Raw genomic sequence first — 14,074 nt, 5'->3', positions numbered from 1 at the left:
TATTTATGGACCCTTAGGTTGATTTCATATCTTGGCTATTGTGAATAATGCTGCAGTGGACATGGGAGTACAGAGATCTTTTCAACATACTGATTTCATTTCCTTTGGATATATACCCAGTAGTGGGATTGCTGGATCATATGGTAGTTCTATTTTTAATTTTTTAAGGAAATTTCATACTGTTTTCCACAATGACTGCTAATTTACATTCCCACAAACGGCATGCAAGGGTTCCCTTTTCTCCACATCTTCACCAACACTTGTTATCTTTCATCTTTTTAATAATAGTCATTCTAATAGGCATATGAAATGATATCTCGTGGTTTTAATTTACATTTCCCTGATGATTAGTGATGTTGAGCACTTTTACATATACTTATTGACCATTTGCATGTCTTCTTTTGAGAAATGTCTATTCAAGTACTTTAACCATTTTTTAATCAGATTATTTTCTTACTAATTAGTTGTTTGAGTTCCGTATATGCTAGCATTTTGGTTATTAACTTCTTATGAGATTCATGATTTGCAAATTTATTCTCCCATTCCACAGGTTGGATCCTCTCTCTGTTGATTGTTTTTTTGCTGTGCAGGAGAATTTTAGTTTGATATAATCCCATTTGTCTATTTTTGCTTTTGTTGCCTGTGCTCTAGAGGTCATACCCAAAATAATCTTTGCCCAAACCAAGGTCATGGAGTTTTCCTTTATGTTTTCTTCTACTAGTTTTATAGTTTCAGGTCTTAGCTTTAAGTCTTTAATCCATTTTGAGTTGATTTTTTTTTTTTTGTATAAAATGCGAGATAAGGGTCTGATTTCATTCTTGTGCATGTGGATATCCAGTTTTCTCAGCGCCATTTATCGAAGAGTCTGTCCTTTCCCCATTGTGTGTTCTTGATGTCTTCATTGAAAATTAATTGACCATAAATGCATGAATTTATTTCTGGGTTCTCTATTCTGTTCAATTGGTCTATGTGTCAGTACCATGCTGTTTTGATTATAATAGCTTTCTCTATCTGTTAATGTGAAACATTAACATTTTATGTCCATACCATGCTGTTTTGATTGTTATAGCTTTCACTATCTGTTAATGTGAAACTAACCACCCTAAAATTTAATTGCTTAAAATAACAATAATTTGTTTTTTTTCCATGATCCCATGAGTCAAGAATTTGCATGGCTGAGCTGGCTTGTTCTGCTTCACATGTCAGCTAAGATTACTAATGTACTACCTATATTTACCTTGGAACTGGGTTGGAGCAGGAATGTCAAAGATGCCTTCCTATTCCTAGGGCTTCTTTCCTTATGGCTACTAATTGTTCATTAGCCTAGCCTAGACTTCCTTATAACATGGTGGCTGGGTTCCAATGGAAAAAATGCAGAAGTTTCCAGAATTCTTAAGACCTTGGCTAACAAGTCTCAGAATATTATTTCCAACACATCTTATTGGTAAGACTCAAGCCTAGGGAAAGTAGAGTTGCTTCTTCATGAGGAGCAGCATGAACAATAACAATGGGGGAAATTGCTGGCAGCCATATTTGGAGAATATCTACCACAATAACATCTTTTAAAAACTCTCCTTTTTACCATAAACCCTAGAAATATAGAGTAAGACATAATAAACATCTGTTTCAAAGAAAATCTGAACTCTCAAAAAAATATTGAAAACCAGAAAAGCCCAAAATTGAGGAATTAAAAACTAGTGTATAGAACCATGTAGTGACTCTTTGGCTGCCCTGAAGGAAGAACAACAGTCGGTCATCAACATGGAGCTTGGATCTGATGATGACATGGAGAATGGAGATCGTGTTTGATTTCCATTAAGGTAGGGGTTGGAAATGAGATCCCACATAAAGCCATGATTCTTGGTTTCATTGTCAGAGGATAGACTGGAAAGCACCACTCTCAGAGGATGGCAAGGTGGTGTATTGTCTCTTTCTAGGCTCTGCAAGGAATAAAGTTCCCCTCGAGAATTTTTAACTGCAGGCCAGCCCTAATATGGGCTTGGGGTTAAATATATACTCTCTGTAAAGTCCAGAGACAGCAGAATAGGGAACTAAAATTAAAAACGGTCCAAACCCAGTGATACACAGGGGAGCCTAGAATAACAATTACAAAACCTCTGTGAAGGGAAAAGTAAACAAACCAAGCTATGTAGAATTCCCACAGATAAGGTTTTGCTGATTATAAGATCAAGATCCAAATTTATAAACAGAGAAACAACTGACCCTGAGTGAGATTCAGGAGACAAAACAAAAATAAGAATATGATTATATTAGACAGAGACTTAATGAAACGAAGGTCAGAGCAAAAGTAAATAAATTAGAATTTTTTTTAAAAAATTGGTTTTTCAAAAAGATAAACAAAATCAATAATCCTTTATCCACACTAATGAAGGAAAAAGAAGATTCAGATAAATAAAATTAGAAATGAAAAAGGAAACATTACAACTGCTACCACAGAAATACAAAGATCATAAGAGACTACTATGAACAACTATATGAGAACAAACTGGAAAACCTAGAAGAAATGGATATATTCCTGGACACATACAACTTACCAAGGTTGAATCATTAAGAAATGGAAAACCTAAACAGATCAATAACAAATAATAAGATTGAAGCAGTAATAAAAAGTCTCCCGATGAAGAAAACTTCAGGAACAGATGGCTTCACTACCAAATTCTACCAAACATTTAAAGAAGAACTAATACCAATTCTTCACAAACCCTTCCAAAAAATTGAAGAGGAGGGAGTACTTCCAAACTCATTCTATGAGGCCAACATTAACCTTATACACAGATGTGAAGATCCTCAACAAAATACTATCAAACAATCCAACAATATATTAAAAAGATCATTCATCACGGTCAAGTGGGATTCATCCCAGGGATGCAAGGATGGTTCAACATACACAAAACAATAAATGTGATATAACACATCAACAGAATGAAGGAAAAATGCCATAAGGTCATTTCAATAGATGCATAAAAAATATTTGATAAAATCTAACACCCCTTCATGATAAAAACACTCAACAAACTAGGCACTGAAGGAATGTACCTCAACACAATAAAGGCCGTATGTGACAAACCCACAGCTAATATCATACTGAATGAACAAATGTTGGAGGCTTTTATTGTAAGATCTGGAACAAGACAAAGATGCCCACTTTCCCCACTCTTATTCAACATAGTACTAGAAGTTCTAACCAGTGCAATAAGGCAAGAGAAAGCAATAAAGGGCATTCAAATTAGAAAGAAGGAAGCCAAATTATCTTTTATTGGAAGATGACATGATCATATACACAGAAAACCATAAATACTGCACCAAAAGTTACTAGAATTAATGAATGAATTCAGTACAGTGGCAGGATACAAAATCAACACAAAAAAATCAATAGCCTCCTATACAACAATAATGAAATAGCTGGAAAAAACCAAGAAAGTAATACCACTTGCAATAACTACCAAAAAATGAAATACCTAGGAGTAAATTTAACTAAGTGAAAATTATAAAACATTGCTGACAAAAATTGAAAAAGACACAAATAAATGGAAAGATATCCCATGTTCATGAGTCAAGAGAATTAACATCAATGTCCATATTACCCAAAGCAATCTTCACATTCAATGCAATCCCTATCAAAATACCAATAACATTCATTATAGAAATAGAAAAAAAAAATCTTAAAATTTGTATGGAAACTTAAAAGACCTGATATAGTGAAACCAATCTTGAACAAAAAGAGCAAAGTCGAAGGCATTACACTTCCTGACTTTAAAATACACTATAAAGCTATAATAACCAAAACAGCATGGCACTGGCATAAAAATAGACAAATAGACCAATGGAACAGAATAGAGAGCCCAGAAAGAAATCTGCACACTTACAGCCAACTGATTTTCACTGAAGGTGCTAAGAATACACAATGGGAAAAGGACAGCCTCTTCAACAAATGGTTCTGGAAACACTGGATATCTGCATACAGAAGATTAAAACTAGACCCCTATCTCTTACCATACACAAAAATCAATTCAGAGTGGATGAAAGACCTAAACTTAAGACTCAAAACTATGAAACTATTAGGGGAAAACACTACATGAAATAGGAGTGGGTAGTGCCTTTTTGAATGAGACCACAAGGGCACAAACAAGTAAAGCAAAAATACTCAAATGGGATTACATCAAATTAAGCATCTTCTGCACAGCAAGGGACACTATCAACAAAGTGAAGAGACAACCTACAGAAGGGGAGAAAATGTTTGCAAACCATACTTTAGACAAGGGACTAATATCCAGAATATATAAGGAACTCAAACAATTCAACAGCAAGCATCTTCTGCACAGCAAGGGACACTATCAACAAAGTGAAGAGACAACCTACAGAAGGGGGGAAAATGTTTGCAAACCATACTTTAGACAAGGGACTAATATCCAGAATATATAAGGAACTCAAACAATTCAACAGCAAAAAAAAAAAAAGAAGAAGAAAAAAAATCCCAATTAAAAAAATGGGCCAAGTATCTGAACAGAGATTTCTCAAAAGAAGACATACAAATGGCCAACAAGTACATGAAAAAATGCTCAACATCACCAATCATCAGGGAAATGGAAATTAAAACCATAAAGAGATTTAATCTCACTCCAGTTAGAATGGCTATTATCCACAAGACAGAAAATAACAAATGCTGGTGAGGATGTGGAGAAAAGGGAACCCTCCTACATTGTCGTGGGAATGTAAACTGGTACAGCCATTCTGGAAAGCAGTATGGACATTCCTCAGAGAACTAAAAATATAGATCTACCCTCTGACCCAGCTATCCCACTATTGGGTCTATACCCAAAGGAAATGAAAACAATATATCAAAAAGACACCTGCAGTCCCATGTTCATCACAATGCTAATCAAAATAGCCAAGAGATGGAATCAACCAAAATGCCCATCAGCGAATGAATGGGTAAAAAATCTGTGGTATATATATACAATGGAATACTATTCAGCTATAAAAAGAAATGGTATCCTATCATTTGCAGCAACAAGGGTGGAACTGGAAACTGTCATCTTAACTGAAGAAAGTCAGGCACAGAAAGACATACTGCATGGTCTTACTCACATGTGGAATCCCCAAAAAAGAAAAAGTGGTTTTCATACAAGCACAAAGTACAATAATGAAAGTAGAATACTATGCTATCTACCCTAAGTGAATCATTGTGCAGTATATGCACGTATTGAAACAACACACTATACCCCACAAAAATAAATATAAATAATAGTGAAAAAAAAAAGATATGAAAACACCCTAAACGTCCATCAACAGATGACTGGATAAAAAAATGTGGTGCAAATACACAATGTTTTCGGCCATAGAAAACAATGAAATTCTGCCATTGGAAGCAACACATATGAGCTTGGAAAAAAATTGTGTTGCATGAAATAAGCCAAGGACAGAAAGAGTGGACAAGGAAATCATGGAATATGCACACGATGGAATATTACACAACAGTGAAAATGTATGAACCACAGCTACCCAAAACTACATGAATACATCATTAAAACAAGGAGTGAAAAAAAGCTAATTACTTATCATAAAATTTGGAACAAGGGAAACTAAAAAAATTAAAATGTTAAATATATACACTGCTGTACGGCCAAGGAAAAAAAAAACAAAACAATAAACAAAAAATAATAATAATAAGTTGAACTGCTAAAAACAGAGAGAACTGTGGTTACTAGAGGTGGGAAAAGGAAGGGGTAAAGGGGGATAATGAGAGGCTGGTTATTGGACACAAAATTACAGCTAGATAGGGAAAAAGTCCTATTGGTGTACAGTTGACCCAGGAATCTATAATTAACAATGGTTTACTGCACGTTACCAAACTAGAAGAAAGGAAATCAAATGTGTACGTCACAAAGAAATGATTAAGTTTTGCAATGATAAATATGCTAATTACCCTGTTTAGATCATCACACTTTATATGCATGTACTGAAATATCACTCTGGACCCCATAAATATGTACAATCAATATGTTTCAACAAAAACTTTTTTAAAAAAATTAAAAATTTGAAAATAGAAAAGATAAATTTTAGAATAGAAAAAAAAAGGAAAAGGAGTCAAAACAGGAGAAAACTCAATTGTATGTTAAACAGCAAATTACACACCATTGAAAAAAAAATTAGAAAACTGAAAAACAGATCTCAGGAAATTTCCTGAAATGAACTATAGAGATATAAGGAGTTGGAAAATGTGAAAGAACAGTTGTACAATGAGAAAAGAATAAAAAGTTCCAATACCTCTAGTAGGAGTTCCAAAAAAAGAGCTATGGAGAATGGGAAAGAAGCAATGTTTGAAGAGCTAGAGACTGAATCTGCAGAATTGATGAAAGGGTTGTCTTCAGATTTAAAAAGCACAGCAAGTCCTAGACAGGATAAAATAAACATAAAACTATACTTGACCACAATTCTCCCCAAAAGGCTAAAATTAAGACTGCCAGGGATGTGGAGCAGCTCCAACTCTCATATGTTGCTGGTGGAAGTGTAAAATGGTGCCACCACTTTGGGAAAATGTCTGGAAATGTCATTAGAAATTAGATATGTTTACCCTACGACCCAGCACTCCCAATCCTGGGTACCTCCTGAAGAGAACTCGATGAATATTTTCACAAGAAGACTTTACAGGAATGTTCACAGCAATTTTATTCATAGGAGAAACTGGAAACAGCTCAGGTTCCTATGAATAGGATAATAGATCAACTGTGATAAACTCATTCAACAGAACTGCACTCAGCGGCAAAAGAAACAAGCTACTGATACTCTCAACAACATGGATGAATATCAAAAGCATTATGCTTTTTGAAAGAAACTAAACACAAAAGAATACATGTGACATGATTTTATTTTTATGAAGTTCTAAAACTAATCTACGGTGGTAAAAATGTCAGGACAGTGGTTGTCTTTGGGGGTTGGGACCAGAAGTGATTGGGAAGGAACACAATAGAACTTTCTGGTGTGATAGGAATGATCTATATTTTGACAGAGGTTTGGGTTACACCAGTTTATGCCTTGGTCAAAACTCACCAAATGACCGAAGAAAGAGCTAGAGACTGAATCTGCAGAATTGATGAAAGGGTTGTCTTCAGATTTAAAAAGCACAGCAAGTCCTAGACAGGATAAAATAAACATAAAACTATACTTGACCACAATTCTCCCCAAAAGGCTAAAATTAAGACTGCCAGGGATGTGGAGCAGCTCCAACTCTCATATGTTGCTGGTGGAAGTGTAAAATGGTGCCACCACTTTGGGAAAATGTCTGGAAATGTCATTAGAAATTAGATATGTTTACCCTACGACCCAGCACTCCCAATCCTGGGTACCTCCTGAAGAGAACTCGATGAATATTTTCACAAGAAGACTTTACAGGAATGTTCACAGCAATTTTATTCATAGGAGAAACTGGAAACAGCTCAGGTTCCTATGAATAGGATAATAGATCAACTGTGATAAACTCATTCAACAGAACTGCACTCAGCGGCAAAAGAAACAAGCTACTGATACTCTCAACAACATGGATGAATATCAAAAGCATTATGCTTTTTGAAAGAAACTAAACACAAAAGAATACATGTGACATGATTTTATTTTTATGAAGTTCTAAAACTAATCTACGGTGGTAAAAATGTCAGGACAGTGGTTGTCTTTGGGGGTTGGGACCAGAAGTGATTGGGAAGGAACACAATAGAACTTTCTGGTGTGATAGGAATGATCTATATTTTGACAGAGGTTTGGGTTACACCAGTTTATGCCTTGGTCAAAACTCACCAAATGACCGAAGAGTACACTTAAGACTTTTTCATTTCATTATATCTAAATTTTACCTCAGAAATGTAAACAAATTTTGAACTCTAGTTAACGTTTCTGAATCCTAGTTTGTGATGTACACACTGAAGTACAGACAGGGATAATCACCAGGGATTTTCCAAACTCTCCTGATTCACTTCTCCAGCCCTTTTGAGTTAGTCATGGCTAGATGACTTGTTCTGACCAAGAAAATCTAAGAAAAAGTGCGATATGTCATTTCTAGGTGGAGTTTGTAGGACCCTGTGTACGGCCATGCTGCCTGCCACAGTAATCATGGAGGAGCATGTTGAGAAGGGACCTCCACCAGCTTTCATCTCTGAATAACCGCACTGAGCAGAGCTCCTTCCAACTTGTGTAGAACATGGTTGTGACCAAGAAATAAATCCTTGTTGTATTAAGTCCACGTGGGAATTACTTCCCAATGACCTTGCCTACTCCAACTGACACATGAGCATTCACTGATCTACTTCAGAAAACAAGAACTAGAATCCAGAGGAAGGAATGACATACAATGTGGAGGGCACTAACATTAATAAAGCAAAAGTATTTCACAGGGCCTAGCTTCCAAGGCCCTGTAGTTTCAGGTATAGCCTAACTTTTTAAAATTACACATAGATGCTAAGTTTTTGAAAGGCAGGAAACTTTCCCTGGGCTAAAGTCTCTGTTGTAGATAAAGAATGGTAACACAGCAAAGTTGCTGGCTCTAAGGGCAGATGACCTTGGTGCAGCCAAACCTAATGACTATTGCCATGACAATTATCTTACTGTTCTTTTGTAACCACCTATGTTCCTTTTCTGTAACTTTCTGGCCTGGAGAATAAATACTAAGAGAGGACCTTAGTTTGGTGTTATTTTCCTGATTAATGCCTCTCTCTTGAGGGTTCCTGGAAATTAACCCCTTCAGGGCTTCTCACTACTCAAAAGAAATGGGCTTTGAGTAATCCTTTGCACCTCCATCACCCTGGGAGAGGTGACAATACAAGAAGGAGTGGGTCTTTTGGGGGAGGGGAGACAAACTAAAAATTAGACAAACTAATTCTATAGAATGTTGGATTGTGGGAGCTACCTAGATACAAATCTCCCCCCATATCTTCCAAAAAATCAACAAAGAGAGGAAATAAAACCATCCATAACCTATGCCTACAGCATAACTGAGTCAAAGAATATTTGCAAGCATTCATACATATGTAGTTGGGAAATAAACATCCAGAACCATCAGAGCCAGAGCCCGAGCCCATATCACAATACAGAATCAGGCAAAGACTGTGTAGAAAAGAAGAGGCAGAACACAAATAATACCTCCCCACTCCAGAAAGAGTCCAACCCTTAATGAGGAAATGCAAAGGACAAGTCTGGGCCATGGAAGATCCACTGGCTATCAGGATAAAAATGAAGGAAGTTGAATGTGAATGCAAAGAGACACTCAGTCATTATCTGCCTCCTGAAGTAACCACAAAACTTTGCCTACAAACTATTTTGCACCCAAACAAAGTTTTGTCAAAAATTTCTCACCTGAATCTGGCCAAGCCTCTAAAGACAACTAACAATTTACAAGAAAGAGGGTGGATGGAAGAAAATGTTAAAATATACTATGAAGATACAATCAGCCAAATACAGACTGTGAGAAACCATATATAAAATAAGCTGGTTTCTGCATCATAACATATAAGTTGCAAGAAAAAGATAAAATGGATGGTATCTTTGTTTGGGCTGCTATAACAAAGTGCCGTAGATTGGATGGCTTATAAACAATAGATATTTTTTTCTCACAGTTCCGGAGGTTAGAAGCTCCAGATCGGGGTAACAGCATGGTCGAGTTCTGGCAAGGGCTGTCTTTTGGGTTGAAAACTGACAACCTCTGGTTATATCCTCACACTCAGAGAGCAGAGCAAAGGAAGTAAGTTCTCTTGCGGCTACTATAATGGCACCAATCCTTTTCATGAGGGCTCCACCCTTATGGCCTTGTCTAATCCTAATTACCTTCCAAATACTTCCTAATTCCATCATATTGGGGGGTAGGGTGGCAACATAAAAACTTTAGGAGGACACAGTATTCAGTCCTTAACAAATGGGAAACATAGATTAAAGAAGTCTTAAAAGACATAGCAACTGATCACAATTTGTGGAATTTAATGTGGGTCCTCTATTGGCCCTGGTCTTTGAGTGCTACCTTGAGCAGAGACCCTTTCCATGATGGTTCAAACAAACTCTGATGGATGGATGGATGGATGGATGGATGGATGGATGGATGGATGGATGGATGGAAAAATACACCCTTGATGACATGAGACAATTGGAAATTTTAATACTGATTGAATATTTTATTATATTGAAGAATTATTCTTTCTTAGAAGTGATAATGAAATCTGAATGAAAAAAAGTAAAATCATATTCCTACTCTTTACCATACATGAAAAAAATTCCAGATGGATTATAGGTCTTTACCGAAATGTAAAAAGCAAAAAATTCACATTTTTAGCAGAATATATAGAAGAATTTTCTACCATCATGGGGTAGGAAAAAAATTCTTAAACAAGACATAAGCACAATAATATCAAGAATGATAAAAGTAATAATTTTTGTACATTACATCTACATTTTAAAAGACAACATAAACATAAATAAAGTGAAAAGAAATTATAGACAAAGAGAAAATATTTGCAATGCATACACCTAACAAAAGATTAGGATACAATATTAACAAAGAATCCGCAAACCAATAAGGAAAAGACAAACAATAAAACAAACAAAAAAGGCTAAACAATACGAACAGGTATGCCCACCCCATCACAAACTTTGGAGCCGAGATAAAGGGGCTTCATAAAGGAGCAAATAAAACGATCCTGGCCCCCCTACCAGTCCTGTCTAGAAAGCGATTCCATTTTTTCCCTTACAGTTACAGGACAGGTCACACTCTTCACCACAATTGACACAAACTTGGGACTGTTTTGTACCTCCAAAATTTTGTGCAGCCTCAGTAATTACAGAATCTGTTCCACCCATTCAAAAGTTTGAAAAATGTCCAGTAATGAATGATGAAGAAAGTTATGATCCCACTGTGACACATCCTGCCCACTGTCAGCCTGATCGGGGTTGAGGCTTTTACCAGGCAGCCTCACTTCAAGGGAGAATACCTGCCTCACCTGCTGTGCTCCAAGGTGGCACTGTCGCTTTTTCAGCTCTGGCATTCAGGAGCTTAGTAGCGTCAAGCACCACACTATTGCCCCCTGGTGGACGATATAATGTAATAGCTTTTCCAGGCTGAACACCTAGATGGAGTATTTCTTCAACTTGGTCATTAGTTTGATATATGATTCCCAGTAACTGACCACCTCAGACTGTACTCTCTCTACAGCAATGAAGTATTGTGCCATAAACCAGGCAGTTCAGGCTTTCATTTTAGTTGGCAGTATTTCTCAATCACCAGCATTTTCCACCATTTTATCATTTATTGGCATTTCTACTGCCCACTGAAATTCAATTTCTCCAGTCCCTGGCATGCGACTTCTGGCAAAAAGTTCCACGTAGCAATTACTTAGTGTCACAACAGCCACTAAGTATCTGGCCAGAATCTTCTAATTATAAGAGCAGTTTAGTCGCCGACCTTTTTCCTTCCAGGAATGACACCCATTTCTTAAGAACTAGGTAAGTGTGGAGTTTGGATAAAAAATGAATGTCCAAGCATTTTGGCTAACTAGATAAATCTAAAGTCTCCTTCTGCTAGAATACAACCAGGTGCTAAAAAGTCATGTAAAAAATACTTTTTCTTATCTGGAAAAGGGTATTTACCAAAAACAACTGTAGTATCATACCTAGGCAACACTGAGGGTTGCGATCCGTTGCCGGACACGGAAAAAGACAAAAAAAAAAAAACATGATGTATTGAGAAAAAGATAACTCCTATAACCTTTTATATTCAACATGATACTTTGGTTCTAGCACATTGAGATACCCCAACCTAGCCCAACTATATTTTCCTGTTCCAGCTGGTGCAATAAGGGAAGAATATCAACAAAAAGAAATAAGGATTAAAAATGAAGAAAATGAATTATATTTATTCACAGGTGATATTAAAATACAAAGTTTTTTTTAAAGAAATTATTCAAATTAGTAAGAGTGTAGCAAAGTGACTGGATATAAAATCAATATTCAAATTTCAATTGCATTTCTGTACACCAGCAAAAACCAAAAAGTTAGAAAGCCTATTTTTCAAGAAAATGCTATTTTCTATAGCAGCAAAATCATAAAGTAGTTAAAATAATGAAATATGTTTAAAACTTTCATGGAGAAAATTATAAAACTGCATTGTAAGCCATTAAAGAACATCTAAACAAAGAGTATACTGTAGTGGGTAGAAAAACTCGAATCTTAAAAATTCCAACTCTTTCCAAATTCGTGTATAGTGTCCAGTGAAATTTCAAATTTTCCTAAAGGTTTTTGTAGGAATTTGACAAATGTTAAAATTCCTATGGAAAGGTCAAAGCAAAGGATTGCCAAGACATTCTAAGGAGAGGAGAGAGCAGAGAGAGAGGTGGTGAAAAAGAAATATTCTATCAAAATTTATTATAAAAGCAGAGTGATTGGCAAATTGGCAATGGGACAGAGAAGAGAGCTCAAAAACAGACCTGTAACACACAGTCAACTCTCCACAACTGCCAATTCTGCATTGGATTCAACCGGCTACGGATTGGAAATATTCAAAAAAGCTTGTCTAGTTTAGATGGCTCTGGATTAGGATTCTCACTGGAACACCCCACCATTTCTTTACATGTGGTATCCAGGGACCTAAATACTCTTCTGTGAGAGCATTTGTATGTCACAATAAATGCCATATTAGGAGAAGAATCAAAAGAATCTGTTGCTGATGAAGAAGAGGAAGACAGTGCTAATGATGCTGAATCTGTTACTGAACTTAGATTTGTGCCTGCACCAACCTCGGAGGCAATGTTCACTGCAGTGTGAACGCCAGGCCTTGCATCCAGATCCTGAGGATGAAGATTCAGATGCTGACAAGAACATGATGCTGAAGGAAGAGGAAGACAGTGCTAATGATGCTGAATCTGTTACTGAACTTAGATTTGTGCCTGCACCAGCCTCGGAGGCAATGTTCACTGCAGTGTGAACGCCAGGCCTCGCATCCAGATCCTGAGGATGAAGATTCAGATGCTGACAAGAACATGATGCTGAAGGACATGAACAAGAACAGGGGGACGTCCCTAAATTTTACACCTAGAAAGAAGGATTATCCCATTTAACAGCAGAAGGCCAAACCATGTTGGAGAGATTAGGAGGAATGCTTTCTCAGTCTGTGAGCAGCTGGTATAATATGGCTGTGGGCTGGACAGAAGATTGAGTAAGAGATTATGAAAATGGGATGGAAGCAGATACCACAGCAACCGTTGCTGGACAGTTTGGCGATACAGATGCTGATCACTGGAAATTATTTAGGCTGCACTGAGATTCTGCTCACAACTGTAGGAGAGAACTTAGTGTCTGTTCCACTCTGGAGTGAGGTTAATGAAAGTCTTTTTCTTCTCCAAACTTCACCTGAACCAGTTCTTTTTTGAGACAAACTGTACTGAGATGGCACATTGACAACAGCAAAAGATGAATCAGCAAATTAATCTTTATTAACAAAGATGAATCAACTTAACCAAGATGGTATTTGTAATTTATCACTTGCCCCAAAACCTTCTGTTTCTAGGTACCCTCTGAGTAAGCCTATAATTTCTTCCTTCACGGTATGTATCTTCTTCAAGCTAGCAGGCCTTTGTGGTGAAATGTAGGTAGAGCGGGTGGGAAAGACAGAGGCTGAAGCTATGATATGCCTCTTTGGGGCCTAAGGATAACTTTACCCCTAAAAAGAAAGACAAAGCTGTCTCAGAGGAATTCTAGCTTCTGCATATCCTGCACAGGAGCAAGAGTCTTACTAACCTGGGGCCCACATTAATTAACTCAGGCACCTCTAGGTAGCCTATTTGGAAACAACCCAACCCCTGACACAGTGCTTCTGACTAGCTTTTGCTCCTTTCATCATGTTTCCCCAGTCTGCTCTGTTATAACCTCTTAGGTTATATCCTTTCACTTCCAGCGTCATAGGTTAGTTTCTGTAACAGAACAAGTGAAACCAGAAGTCCTCAAAGTACTTCAAATGATCATTGTTTTGTCTTTGTAATAGCTTAACAAATAAATCTAGGTTTTCTACTAAAAAAAAATGAAAAAT

At 36.7% G+C, this 14,074-nt stretch overlaps 1 pseudogene; it reads left to right on the top strand.

The window, feature by feature from the left end:
- Positions 1-1,761: 1,761 nt before the first annotated feature.
- Positions 1,762-13,309, top strand: LOC103605149 (annotated as a pseudogene).
- Positions 13,310-14,074: the final 765 nt, after the last annotated feature.

Source organism: Galeopterus variegatus, unplaced genomic scaffold (assembly GCF_000696425.1).
Source record: "Galeopterus variegatus unplaced genomic scaffold, G_variegatus-3.0.2 Scaffold5624, whole genome shotgun sequence".
Lineage (NCBI taxonomy): Eukaryota > Metazoa > Chordata > Mammalia > Dermoptera > Cynocephalidae > Galeopterus > Galeopterus variegatus.
This window is presented reverse-complemented; position numbering and strand designations above follow the sequence as displayed.